Here is a 13,293-nt window from a genome sequence, read left to right on the forward strand (position 1 = left end):
AACACCCTAAGGATCACAGTGACAGGGGGAGGCCGTCTCCAGTCCAGCAGCTCGAGGGCATAAACCCTTGCAGTCTGTCCGGTCTCTGCCTCGTACTCTAAAGAATAGGAATTTGTCAGCACGGGAGAGACCACACACAGTCCCAGCCACACCCTGCTGTCACTCTGAATGGCACTGACATGGCTCAATTAAAATTTTGTGAGACGGGAACAGATTATAAGGCCATCATAGTCGTAGATTTCTCCATGAGATGATTTACCGGAGTCAAAGATTCCTTTCTATCAAAAAATAGTGCAATATTTATACAGTCACAGAATAAATAGAATCCCGACTTGTGCTTCATATTTTACGTAGCTCATTCCAGGTAATTTGAGTTCTTTCTGTCGTTTCTGACAATTATGGCAGTTATACCTTTTCTGGGAAGTAGAGGAGAATTTTTCTGCCCTCTTTCTCTACCTCACTAAGTTTGTCTCAATGAACTAAATGAAGTCTCTCTTTAGGTTGCCTGGGAATTCCCTCTTTCCCTTCCATGCACTGATGTATCTAAACTCTTGTTCTTTTACCAGATTTGAACTTTCTCACCTCCACTGTTGCCTGAGTATTTTATGCTGTTGTATAGAGAAGTGGCCTTCAAACTTCTTTAACCATGACTTACATTAAAGAACACTGTTTACATTGGACCCACACACATCACAGATATATAACTGAAACAGATTTTCAGAAAATGTTATCAATGTTCACAAAGAACCTACCTTTGCACTCTAATGACATCCATGCCATTCTATTCTAAGGCATGCTTCCCTATGCTGGCCTATACTAGTAGATCAAGAAAATTCAATCAAGATAAATTGGAAATCATTGACTTGATTAGATCTTTCTTAGACTTAGGACTGACTGTGTTTGTTTGTGAAGAAAAAGAAAAATGAAAGATCTTATGAGTATTTTTGACAATGTACCTTCGAAAGTGAAATTGTTAGTTGCTCAGTTGTGTCCAAATCTTTGCAATCCTATGGACTGTAGCCCACCAGGCTCTTTTGTCCATGGAATTCTCCAGGCAAGAATACTGGAGTGGGTTGCCATTCCCTTCTCCAGGGGATCTTCTAAGACAACTTTGAAAGGCAGATTGTAATTGGAAATTTTATGATAGTTTTTAATTTTCTGGGAGTGGAATTTATAACATTTAACTCCATTGCTGGAATTTTACGAATCAATCTTTCTCATAGACTCATACATATATATGCGTTCAAGTTCATTACACATACACACACAGACACACACAATATTTCCAGATATCTCTGGGAACGCTTATGAAATATCAGAGTATAGGGTATTTTGTTCCCCAGTCAAAAGTGTCTAAAAGTCCATTACTGGGTGAGGAAGCATATAAACCATAATATAGTGATATAAACCATAATACTTTAAAACATATAAACCATAATGCTTTGGCCATCTGATGTGAAGAACTGACTCATTGGAAAAAACCCTGATGCTGGGAAAGATTGAAGGCAGGAAGAGAAGGGGACGACAAAGAATGAGATGCTTGGATGGCATCACTGACTCAATGGACATGCGTGTGAGCAAGCTTCGGGAAGATGGGAAGGGAAGCCTGGGGTGCTGCAGTCCATGGGGTCGCAAAGAGTCAGACACACCTGAGCGACTGAACTGAACTGGATTGTCACATCATCAAAGTGCCATCAGTCTTTTGATAGCTATAAATCATATCAGATTATTTCCTATTTTTGAAAGGGGTTGGGTTATGGTGGTTAAAACAAATGAGATCTAGTTATCTAATAAGAGGAAGCAGCTTCCTGAAGGAGGAAAAATAGTCTGCATAGAGAAAGGGGGAAAGGAGTTGAAGTTCAACCTAGGTATAAGGTGTTCTGCTAACACTTGGAATATGTCCCTTCATTTAATAGTTAAAATGAACTGCTACAGTCATGTCAGTGTCCATTCACTGAATCACAGAGTCTAAAAAATGCATGTGGCCCCTACTATGCCTTAGATACTGGGATTGATAATGACCAAAGCCCGCAGAGAGCTTGCCCTCTACCAAGGAATATGCTTTTGTGCCTAGTCAAGGGCTGAAGGAGAGGCTTCCTGTGTTTAATCAGCAGATCCGACCCTAGGGCAGGGCTTCCCTGACAGTTTAATTTTGGGTCTGGGGAGGAGTGTGTGGAGACCACTTAGGATTTAACACCTACAAACTGATGCTACTCCTGGTACTTTATGGAAGGTGCATAGGAGTCTGTATTGTGTGTTAAAAAAAAAAAGAGGGAAGGGAATTTGATTCCTGGAGAATTTATTTTTTTCCTAAAATTTATTTTTATTGAAGTATAGTTGATTTACAATGTTTCTGGTGTATAGCAAGGTGATTGATTTATACATATATATAAGCATATATATATGTATTCTTTTTTAGATTCTTTTCCATTGTATGTTACTACAAGGTATTTGATATAGTTCCCTGTGCTATGCAGTAAGCCCTTGTTGTTTATCTATTTTATATACAGTAGTGTGTATCTCAGAGAAGGCAATAGCACCCCACTCCAGGACTCTTGCCTGGAAAATCCCAAGGATGGAGGAGCCTGGTAGGGTGCAGTCCATGGGGTCGGTAAGAGTCGGACATGACTGAGCGACTTCACTTTCACTTTTCACTTTCATGCATTGGAGAAGGAAATGGCAACCCACTCCAGTGTTCTTGCCTGGAGAATCCCAGGGACGGGGGAGCCTGGTGGGCTGCCTTCTATGGGGTCGCACAGAGTCGGACACGACTGAAGTGACTTAGCAGCAGCAGCGGCAGCAGCAGCAGCAGTGTGTATCTAATCCCAAATTTCTAATTTATCTCTCCCCCATTCCTTTCACCTGTGGTAACCATAAGTTTGTTTTTTATGTCTGCGAGTCTATTTCTTCTTTATAATAAGTTCATTTGTATCATTTTTAAAAGATTGCACATATAGGTGATATCATATATTTGTCTTTGACTTACTTCACTTAATATGATAATCTGTGTGTGTGTATGCATGCTCAGTCGTGTCTGACTCTTGTGATCCCATGGACTGTAGCCCTTCAGACTCCTCTGTCCATGGAATTTTCCAGGGAAAATTACTGGAGCAGGTTGTCATTTCCTACTCCAGGGGATCTTCGTGACCCAGGGATCCAACCCACATTTCTTACATCTCTTGCATTGGCCAGCAGATTCTTTACCATTTCGCCACCTGGGAAGTCCCTATGATAATCTTTAGGTCCATATTGCTGCAAATGGCTGAGTATATTATTAATTTATTATTTTTTTTATTGTTGAGGAATATTCCATTATACATATACATACATATGGCCAACTCTTGGCAACTCTAGCCTACCAGACTCCTCTGTCCGTGGGATTCTCCAGGTAAGAATAATGGAGTGGGTTGCCATTCTCTCCTCCAGGGGATTTTCTCAACCTAGGGATCGAACCTGCATTTCTTATGTCTCCTCATTGGCAGGCAGGTTCTTTACCACTAGCACCACATAGGAAACCCCATGTGTGTCCATGTCTTGGCTATTATAAATAGTGCTTACTGTGAACATTGGGGTGCATGTATCCTTTTGAATTAGAGTTTTCTCTAGATATTGATATATGACCAGGAGTGGGATTACTGGATCATTTGTTGTTCAGTTGCCAAGTAGCGCCCAACTCTTTGTGACCCGGTGGACTGCAGCATGCCAGGCTTCCCTGTCCCTCACCATCTCCCAGAGTTTGCCCAAACTCATGTTCCTTGAATCAGTGATGCCATCCAACCACCTCATCCTCTGTCACCCTCTTCTCCTCCTGCCTTCAATCTTTCCCAGCATCAAGTTTTTTCCCAGTGAGTCAGCTGTTCGCATTAGGTGGTCAAAGTACTGGAGTTTCAGTTTCAGCATCAGTCCTTCCAATGAGTACTCAGGGTTGATATCCTTTATGACTAACTGGCTCAGTCTCCTTGCAGTCCAAGGGCCTCTAAAGAGTCTTCTCTAGGCCCACAGTTTGAAATCATCAATTCTTTCAGTGCTCTGCCTTCTCTATGGTTCAGCTCTCACATCCATACATGACTAGTGGAAAGACCATATCCTTGAATATATGGACCTTTGTCAGCAAAGTGATGTCTTTGCTTTTTAATACACTGTCTAGGTTTGTCATAGCTTTACTGGATCTTATGGGAATCTATTTTTGTTTTTTTAAGGAACCTCCATACTATCCCTGGAAAATTTAGTAAAGATTTTATTGTAAAATGGTATATTTAAATCAGTTTTCATCTTTTAGCTGTATTTGCATACTTTCATATAGTGTGATAATTAATAGAATTTGGATTACAGAATGTGATTTCTATTGTCCTGTCTTAAACTTCCATTTTTTTTCTACCTCAATTCAAGGCTTTTCTCTGAAATTTTCAGCAATACATACAGTGAATATACCAAAACTTTTGTAAAGGTTCAAGGTTCTTTGTATTTTCATACAGATCATTCTTGGTACCAAGCTCTAAAAAAAAAAAATTGTTAGCTAGGGTGGTTAGAAGGCACTGTATTCATTTTCTAAGTCATGAAACAAACTCATCATATTTTAGCCAATCATATGAAATATCCAAATGAAAATGAGATACTCATTGCTATTTGATTGTTTAGCATCAGTTCAGCACTTTAACCACCTCAAACACATCTTTTTCTCAGAGGACTTTAAAAGCTAACATACTTTATAGTATTGTATAACACTCTGTAATTAACAAAAGTGGTTTTCAATGTTAAATTTTGAGGTATAATTTACATACAGATCATAAGTATACAATCTTAAGTACATAGTTTTTAGAAAGTGTTTTGACAAATATATACACTCATGTAACTACCACACCTCAATCAAGATAGAACATTTACAGCACCCTAGAGAGTTCTAGTCTATTGCACAATCTCCCTTCTTATATGCAAGACAACCATTGTTCTGATTTTATTATTATATAAATACTGTCATACTGTATGTATTCTTTTGTGTCTGGCTTCTTTCACTCAACATATTTTTGAGATTCATCCATGCTGTAGTTTGTATTAGTAGTTCTCTCCTTTTTATTGCTGAGTATGAATATACCATATATTTAGCCATACATCTGTTGGTGGACATTTGTGTTATTTCCCGTTTTGGGCTTTCATGAATAAGGCTCCTCTGAACATTTGTGTATAAGCTTTTGTATGGTCCATTTCTCTTAGGTAAAGAGCTAGGGATGGAATTGTTGGGTCCTAGGACTGCAAGGAGATCCAACCAGTCCATCCTAAAGGAGATCAGTCCTGGGTGTTCATTGGAAGGACTGATGCTGAAGCTGAAACTCCAATACTTTGGCCACCTCATGCGAAGAGTTGACTCATTGGAAAAGACCCTGATGCTGGGAGGGATTGGGGGCAGGAGGAGAAGGGGACAACAGAGGATCAGATGGCTGGATGGCATCACCGACTCGATGGGCATGAATTTGAGTAAACTCCGGGAGTTGGTGATGGACAGGGAGGCCTGGTGTGCTGTGATTCATGGGGTTGCAAAGAGTCGGACACAACTGAGTGACTGAACTGAACTGAGGAGACATATATGCTTAACCTTACAAGCAACTACCAAAGAGTTTTCCAGTATAGCAATAACATTTTATTCTTCCACATTCCATGTATGTGAATTCCAGTTGCTGCACTTCTTTGCCAACATTTGGCATTGTCAGTCTTTTTAATTTTAGGTACTCTAATGTATGTGTTAAGCTTTCATTTCAGTTTCATTGAGAGTTTTACTTGCTTTTCTTTGATGTCTAATGTGTTTGGGTGTTTTATTATGTGCTTACTGGTTATTTTTTTATCTTTTGTGAAGTGTTTGCATATTTTGCTAATTTTTAAATTGGATTGTTTGTCTGTTTGCTATTGAGTTTTAGGAACTCTTTATATATTCTGAATACAAGTCCTATGTAATATAAATTTTCTTCCCCAGGCTGTGGCTTATTAGTATTTTTAATGTAGTCTTCTGAATTTTTAATTTATCCTTTTAATGGTTAGTATTTTCATTGTCTTTTTTAGTAATTTACAGGCATTTTATCTTATATTTTCTTTGAGAAGATTTACAGTTTTAGCTTATACATTTATGTCTGTGATCAATATAAATTAATTTTGTATTTGGTGTGAAGCAAGGATTGAGATTTTTTTTTTCCTAAATTATTATCTAGTTGTTACAGTGTTATTCATTGAAAAGATTTTCTTTTCCTGATTGAATGGTTTTGGCACTTATGCTGAAAATCAGTTGATTGTATGACTGAAGGTAAAGTGTTGGACCATCTATTCTGTTCTATTGATCTGTTTGTCTATCCTTATACTAGTCAATAATACCATATGTCTGGATTGCTATAGTTTGATAATATTGAGACCCTCAGCTTTTTCTTTTCTTTGCAAGATTGCTTTGACTACTCTAGATCCATTGCTTTTCTATTAAAATTTTTGAAGTAGTTTGTCAAGTTTCATAAAAAAAGTCCACTGGGATTTTGACTGTTATTGAATTGAAACTATAGAAAATTTCTTAATAGCTTGAGTTTGTTACTGAAGCTGAAGAAGAGTCATGGAAGCTCAGAGAATCATGGAGTTTAGAATACTAGATTTGGGAAAGACATTGGATAAATCAGTTTACTGCAGTAGTTCTTTAACCTTGTTGCACACTGGAATCCCCTGGGGATCTTTAAACAATATATATGTCTCCCACCCTGATATATTCTGATTTAATTGGTCTGGCTTGCAACATAGGCATCAGGATTTTTAAAAGCTCTCCTGGTAATTCTAATATGCAGCGAACTTTGGGGACCACTGGTTTAGTGCTCAAATTTATAGATGTGGAAATTGAGGCCCAGAAGTTTTAAGTTGCCTACATTTTCAAAAAATCTTACAAATTGACTCACTTAAAACCCTCTACTCTTCACACAATGTCATATAGTTGTTTTTAAAAAAATTATGTGAACCTTGCAAAGCAATCACCGCCACAGCTCCCAGCCAAGACTAAATAGCTGCCTCTTTCTTGCCAGCAGAGAATGTTATCTAGCTCTTTGTGTCACACTGAGCAAAGTTCTAAATGTGAATTTCTTCAGGGAAGTAACAAAGCAAAGGAACAGCGAGGAGAAAAGACTGAAAGAAATAACACAAGCATTAAGGCCAGGTGTGTTATTACACCACTGGATGCAACTCAATTGCTGTCTTTTCAATTGTCAATTTTCAAGCTATAAAAACAAAAGGCTATTTGGAGAAACACGATTAAGCCTGAAGTCTTACGTTTCTTGGGGAAAAACACATAATAATATTACTAAGTTCAATATTAGCAATTTCTATTTAAATTTCATTTAAAGAAAATTGCTTTTAAACATCATAAGAAAAAGAACATTGCTCAGCATGCAGATTTATTTTCTCTGTGGGAGTCAACATCCTTCTATTTGGAAAGTATAAATTTAGGACAATAGACATGAAAACTGGTGTTATGCAATTATTACTTCTTTAATTGAGTATATTAGAGGCTGTAGCCCCTCTTTTGTCCAACACACTTTTTAAGCTCTTTGAGGGCAGGAACCAAGTTTTTCTTACTTGGTAAACTCTCATTAGCACAGTGCATGGCATGTCTCTACATGGCTGTTGCTGAGTGTTAAATGGAACTATCTTCCAGAAGAAAAGCTAAGGGCCACATTAGGTTGTCTCTAAGAAAAGTCCTACAGCCGTTAATAGTCAGGCACTGCTCATTTCAAAGCTTTAAAGCAATGCATGCTAAGTGGATCTTTCATCTTCAAACTTCATGTTGACCATCTTCCAGGGTAAATGTCATCGTTTCACAATCTTTCTCATCTCAAGGTGTTTGGAGACAGAAGAAGACTTTTCCCATGTGCCCATTTAGTTACGATATTTGGGCTTTTCTAAATTGTCCATCATTATTTGTGTTTTGTCATAAGGCATCTTTCAAACTGTCCTGAAAACTGCTTACTGGCTGTCAATTCTCAGAATTACTCTTGTCAATAAGTAACCTATTCCCTACTTTTGGAAATAGAACCAGTTTAAAAAAATAGTGGTGATGTGCCAGAAACATATTCGGAGTCAGTCCGCATATTCCTAAAGCAACGATAATCTTTCTCAGCCGGGGCTGTATGTGGGGTCCACCCTCAAAGCGCTCCTGTTTGGACTGGGCCACATGAAGGAAGAGGAGGCAGGAGATGGCGTGATTCCCAAGTTTACTTTAGGGATGGACAGCAGAGGGTAACATGAGACTGCAGACATGTCTCTCTGTTATTTTTATCTCCCAGATTAGAGGAGAAAATCATACTGGAATAAACATGTACTTAATACCTAATTTGGGGGTTTTGGAAAACTTTAGATCCAAAGGGATGACTGAGGGAGTGATTAAGGGTGGGCAGGAGGCAGCAGAGACAGAGAAGTTCCTCGGGAGCCATCCTGCCAGAACCGGAGCTGTATTTCATGGCTGCCACCATTAAGCGTGCTGGAGAGTAATATGGGTCAATCCCAGTCTCCCATTCCATCCCACCCTCCTTCCCCTCTTGGTATTCATAACTTTGTTTTCTACGTCTGTGTCTCTATTTCTGCTTTGCAAATAAGATCATCTCTACCATTTTTCTAGATTCCACATATATGCGTTACTATATGGTATTTGTTTTTCTGACTTACTTCACTCTGTATGACAGCCTTTTTATATACACTATTTTGTATAAAATAGAGAATGAATTATAACAGACTACAGCCGAGGGAACTCTAGTCAATGCTCTGTGGTGACTAAAATGGGAAGGAAGTCCAAGGAAGAGGGTTTATAATACCTGTGGCTGATTCACTTTGCTATACAGAAAACTAATAAAACATTTTAAAGCAACAATACTCCAATTACAAAAAACAAAAAAACAAAAAAAAACCCAAAAAAAGAATGCTAGAGAGATTGGCAAAGAATCATTTAGAGGAGATAAGCATTAGCCTGAGATATAAGCTGCTCTGATCATTTTGACATTGCTTTGGATGGGTAATTCACAGGGGCTTTTATTGCGATTTGCTTTTCAGAAGTCATTGATGATAAAGAGCCAGTTGATATCTACTTGATAAATGATTACTTCCTTAAGGGATCAAGGATTTTTCAAGGCCTTCCGCCCCCACCCATTTCAGACATGCTAACACAGGGTGGGTGTCATCCCTTGCTCTCACTGGCAGAGTGGTGAATTGAAAACTGTGAGGAGTCCTCTGACAGAGACACCACTGTCCCACACTACTGGATACCCTACAGATCATGTGATTCAGTATTCTTCCATAAACACTTCTCTGAACCACTAGCTTTCAGGCTTTAATCAAATCACTGTTACTTCTCTGGACTGACCATGGTGAGCCAACTTTTAAAAACTCAACCTCTGAAGGGCTGAAAACTTGATTCTAAAGCAGTGTAGGCTTTGGAGTTAGCCATATTTGGGTTTGGTTCCAGTCCTGTTCTTATTATCAGGAGACTTTGGACACAATTTTTTTAACTTTAATGTCCCCCTCTGTAAACTGGAGATATGAGTACTTACGTCTCAGGGTTGCTGTGAGGATTACATGAGAAGATGTACATAAAGAACCCAGGACAGTGCTTGGCACATAGGAGGCACTCAATACATGAGAGTTACTACTATTATTACTATTATACCATTATCATCACCACCATTATTCTACTGCTATAGGATAATTCTGTACATCAATAAACAAGCAAGAAATGCTCTTAAATAAAAGCAAAGAACTTATACCATTGACATCTTGCAAGTGAAGCTTTATAATTTGTAACTGTGAATTCCTACATTTTTCATTACCAAAGTTTATCTAGAAAGTATTTAGCTGTCACTTTAAGAATGGGATGAAAATTACTTTAATTACTAATATTCAAATAGTGATTTTCTTACTGAATATTATATGATGATACTTTTTTTTATATGATGATACTTGATTGAATATTGTAGATGAAAATTAGGATTAGATAGAAAAAAAAATATGACTCTTGATTCTCAGGAGTGAAAAGAATCCTGGAATTGACCCACGAATTTAGATATATTCCTGGAGAATTTCAAGAAGAGAATCAACAATTGTTTATAAATAAATCTTTAAACAAAAACTAAACATACCAAACAGTCACCAATTAGTGGCTATTCGCTGAATGGATTCTATATTGTCTATCATTTTTATATCTAGGATTTTAGGAGTTAGGGTGTGATTGTTACTTTTTGGATCAATTGACTGGGCTAAGGGAGGCCAAGATGACTCATAAAACATCATTTCTGAGTGTGTCTGTAAGGGTGATTCCAAAAGCATTTGAATCAAAACAAAAAGTAAAGATCATCCTCCCCAAAGTGGGCGGGCATCACACTATTTGTTGAGGGCCCTAATAGATCAAAAAGGGGGAGGAAGGGCAAATTTGCTCTCTGCTTTAGCTGGAACATATTATCTTCTCCTGACCTAAGACACTGGTTCCATGGTTTTTAGACCTTCAGGTTTGGATTAGAAAGGACAACACCACCAGCTTTCCTGGGCCCCCAGCTTGCAGGCAGCAGACTGTGGGGCTTCTTATCCTCCATAATCCTGTGATCTAATCCCTCATTCAGTTCAGTTCAATTCAGTCACTCAGTTGTGTCTGACTCTTTGTTTGCGACCCCATGGACAGCAGCACGCCAGACCTCCCTGTCCATCACCACCTCCTGGAGTGTTTACTCAAACTCATGTCCATTGAGTCGGTGATGCCATCCAACCATCTCATCCTCTGTCATCCCCTTCTCCTCCTGCCCTCAATCTTTCCCAGCATCAGGGTCCTTTCCAATGAGTCAACTCTTCGCATGAGGTGGCCAAAGTATTGGAGTTTCAGCTTCAGCATCAGTCCTTGCAATGAACATTTAGGACTGCTTTCCTTTAGGGTGGACTAGTTGGATCTTGTTGGAGTCCAAGGGACTCTCGAGTCTTCTCCAACACCACAGTTCAAAACCATCAATTCTTTGGTGCTCAGCTTTCTTTATAGTCCAGCTCTTACATCCATACATGACTACTGAAAAAACCATAGTGTTGACTAGATGGAACTTTGTTGGCAAAGTAATGTCTCTGCTTTTTAATATGCTATCTAGGTTGGTCATAACTTTCCTTTCAAGGAGTAAGCGTCTTTTAATTTCATGGCTGCAGTCACCATCTGCAGTGATTTTGGAGGCCAAAAATATAAAGTCTGCCACTGTTTCCCCATCTATTTGCCATGAAGTGATGGGACCAGATGCCATGATCTTAGTTTTCTGAATGTTGAGCTTTAAGCCAACTTTTTCACTCTCCTCTTTCGCTTTCATCAAGAGGTTCTTTAGTTCTTCTTCGCTTTCTGCTGTAAGGGTGGTGTCATCTGCATATCTGAGGTTATTGATATTTCTCCCGGCAATCTTGATTCCAGCTTGTGTTTCATCTAGCCCAGCATTTCTTACGATGTACTCTGCATATAAGTTAAACACGCAGGGTTTGCAAGCCTTGGCATACTCCTTTTCCTATTTGGAACCAGTCTGTTGTTCCATGTCCAGTTCTAACTGTTGCTTCCTGACCTGCATACAGGTTTCTCAAGAGACAGGTCAGGTGGTCTGGTATGCCTATCTCTTTCAGAATTTTCGGCAGTTTGTTGTGATCCACACACTCAAAGGCTTTGACATAGTCAGTAAAGCAGAAATAGATGTTTTTCTGGAACTCTCTTGCTTTTTTGATGATACAGCATATGTTGGCAATTTGATATCTGGTTCCTCCACCTTTTCCAAAACCAGCTTGAACATCTAAAAGTTCATGGTTCACGTATTGTTGAAGCCTGGCTTGGAGAATTTTGAGCATTACTTCACTAGCATGTGAGATGAGTGCAATTGTGAGGTAGTTTCAGCATTCTTTGGGATTGCCTTTCTTAGGGATTGGAATGAAAACTGACCTTTTTCAGTCCTGTGACCACTGCTGAGTTTTCCAAATTTGCTGACATATTGAGTGCAGCACTTTCAGAGCATCATCTTTTAGGATTTGAAATAGCTCAACTGGAATTCCATCACATCCACTAGCTTTGTTCATAGTGATGCTTTCTAAGGCCCACTTGACTTCACATTCCAGGATGTCTGGCTCTAGGTGAGTGATCACACCATTGTGATTATCTGGGTCATGAAGACCTTTTTTTGTATAGTTCTGTGTATTCTTGCCATCTCTTCTTAATATCTTCTGCTTCTGTTAGGTCCATACCATTTCTATTCTTTATTGAGCCCATCTTTGCATGAAATGCTTCCTTGGTATCTCTAATTTTCTTGGAGAGATCTCTAGTCTTTCTCATTCTATTGTTTTCTTCTCTTTCTTTACATTGATCACCGAGGAAGGCTTTCTTATCTCTCCTTGCTATTCTTTGGAACTCTGCATTCAAATGGTTATATTTTTCCTTTCCTCTTTTGCTTTTCACTTCTCTTCTTTTCACAGCTATTTATAAGGCCTCCTCAGACAGCCATTTTGCTTTGTACCATTTCTTTTTCTTGGGGATGATCTTGATCCCTGTCTCCTGTACAATGTCACAAACCTTCCATCCATAGTTCATCAGGCACTCTCTGTCTATCAGATCTAGTCCATTAAATCTATTTCTCACTTCCACTGTATAATCGTAAGGGATTTGATTTAGGTCATACCTGAATGGTCTAGTGGTTTTCCCTACTTTCGTCAATTTAAATCTGAATTTGGCAATAAGGAGTCCATGATCTGAGCCAGAGTCAGCTCCTGGTCTTGTTTTTGCTGACTGTATAGAGCTTCTCCATCTTTGGCTGCAAAGAATATAATCAATCTGATTTCGGTGTTGACCATCTGGTGATGTCCATATGTAGAGTCTTCTCTTGTGTTGTTAGAAGAGGATGTTTGCTATGACCAGTGCATTCTCTTGGCAAAACTCTATCAGCCTTTGCCCTGCTTCATTCTGTACTCCAAGGCCAAATTTTCCTGTTACTCCAGGTATCTCTTGACTTCCTACTTTTGCATTCCAGTCCCATTTAATGAAAAGGACATATTTTTAGGGTGTTAGTTCTAGAAGGTCTTGTAGTTCTTCATAGAACTGTTCAATTTCAGCTTCTTCAGCATTACTGGTCGGGGCATAGACTTGAATTACTGTGATATTAAATGGTTTGCCTTGGAAATGAACAGAGATCATTCTGTCATTTTTGAGATTGCATCCAAGTATTGCATTCTGAAATCTTTTGTTGACTATGATGGCCACTCCATTTCTTATAATGGATTCTTGCACATAGGAGTTGA

The 13,293-nt window shown here is 38.8% G+C and overlaps 1 protein-coding gene across 1 annotated transcript in view; it reads right to left on the bottom strand.

Moving 5' to 3' along the window:
* Positions 1-13,293, bottom strand: part of ANKFN1 (ankyrin repeat and fibronectin type III domain containing 1) — a 371,327-nt gene that overhangs the window by 232,528 nt on the left and 125,506 nt on the right. The gene's annotated exons all lie outside the window — the stretch shown is intronic.

This window comes from Cervus canadensis, chromosome 1, assembly GCF_019320065.1.
Source record: "Cervus canadensis isolate Bull #8, Minnesota chromosome 1, ASM1932006v1, whole genome shotgun sequence".
NCBI classification, from domain to species: Eukaryota; Metazoa; Chordata; class Mammalia; order Artiodactyla; family Cervidae; genus Cervus; species Cervus canadensis.